Raw genomic sequence first — 1,512 nt, 5'->3', positions numbered from 1 at the left:
CCTCCCCACTGCCTCCAAAGTACAGGAAGGCCAGCTTCCTGTTTTTCTGCCCCATCACTTTGCATGACATACAGGACAGTTCGCAGGACTGACACAATCATTGTCACACCCACACATGCGTACACACACTCTGACGGAGATGGATCATTGAAGTCAATCATTATCCATACTGATCATAATCAGCTTTGACTTGGGACAGGTCAGTAAAGGTATGTAATACATGTAGCATACAATATACATGTGTAAATGTAAGACCACTCGTAATGTGGTGTGTCATATTTGGTTTACCATCAAAGCAAGATTAAGAATTCAGTATATAAATATGAACACAAAGAGGGAGAGAGAGAGAGAGGGAGACAGAGGGAGAGAGAGGATGGAACAGAGGAAGAGGATGAGAGAGGGAGAGAGCAGGAGAGAGGGAGAGAGAAGGAGAGGGAAAAAGAGGGAGAGGGAGAGAGGGAGGGAGAGAGAGAGGGAGAGAGGAGGAGAGAGAGAGGGCGAGAGGGAGAGAGAGGGAGGGAGAGAGGCAGAGAGAGAGAGAGAAAGAGGCACCTCTTACATCCCCCCATTGTCCAGCTTCCTCCAGGATTAAGAACCAGGGCTTCCTCAGGACATGGGGCAAGGCAGTGGGCTAATAAAACACACAGCTTCATAAAAACAGCGCATGGTGCCATGGGACCGAAATATTATCATTATTAGCTGTTTCCAACTGCTTATTTGTACCTAGTTTGTTGGGTCATAGACCTTTGTTGCATTTAACCAACTTCCGTTACTTGTAGACGTGACTGAACCAAGCACTGAGACTGCTTGGGAAACAGCGATGGGTGTTTCACCATTAGAGGGAAATCTTTCCCGCTGGATTCCACTGAACCTGCTGCATGCAACACGTCCCTGAGTCCTACTGCATGTTCTGCTATTTATCCCACAGAGCCAACCAAACACTGCTTCCCAGTGAATCCTCTCCTCAGCTCCACCGTTAATAATAATCCAATTAAGTCATTTGCTTACGTCGACTTTCCAGAAGAGGGCGGTGTCAGAACAGCTTTAGCTGCACGCCCAGCCGACCACTGCAAAAAACACCAACAAGCTGAGTTTCATAAAGCCTCTGCTCTCCAAATCAGCCTCCTCTTTGTAGTTCTCTTAAAAGGCAACTGAGGTTCTGCCCAAGTACAACTTTACACTAATTCTTAAATCAATTTCAAAAGCTTTAGACACATTCAGAGACAGAATATTTATATTCTCGCATCGTGAGATGAAAAATGAATTAAGACTGGTGAGACTGATGACTTTTAACACTATTTACAGTGTGATGTAGGCTACAGCGTCCCCAAAGCGTTCTCCAGCAGCCCGGCGTGACGTCGCTTAACCCGGGATAAAAACGAGAGCAGCACAAGTTCTCCGCAGAGAGGCAGAGCAAAACAGGAAATGAGGCCATTTTAGTTTCACAATAAAATCATGAAGGTGATGATAGATAGATAGATAGATAGATAGATAGATAGATAGATAGATAGA

The sequence above is a fragment of the Etheostoma spectabile genome, unplaced genomic scaffold, assembly GCF_008692095.1.
Source record: "Etheostoma spectabile isolate EspeVRDwgs_2016 unplaced genomic scaffold, UIUC_Espe_1.0 scaffold461, whole genome shotgun sequence".
NCBI lineage: Eukaryota > Metazoa > Chordata > Actinopteri > Perciformes > Percidae > Etheostoma > Etheostoma spectabile.
This window is presented reverse-complemented; position numbering follows the sequence as displayed.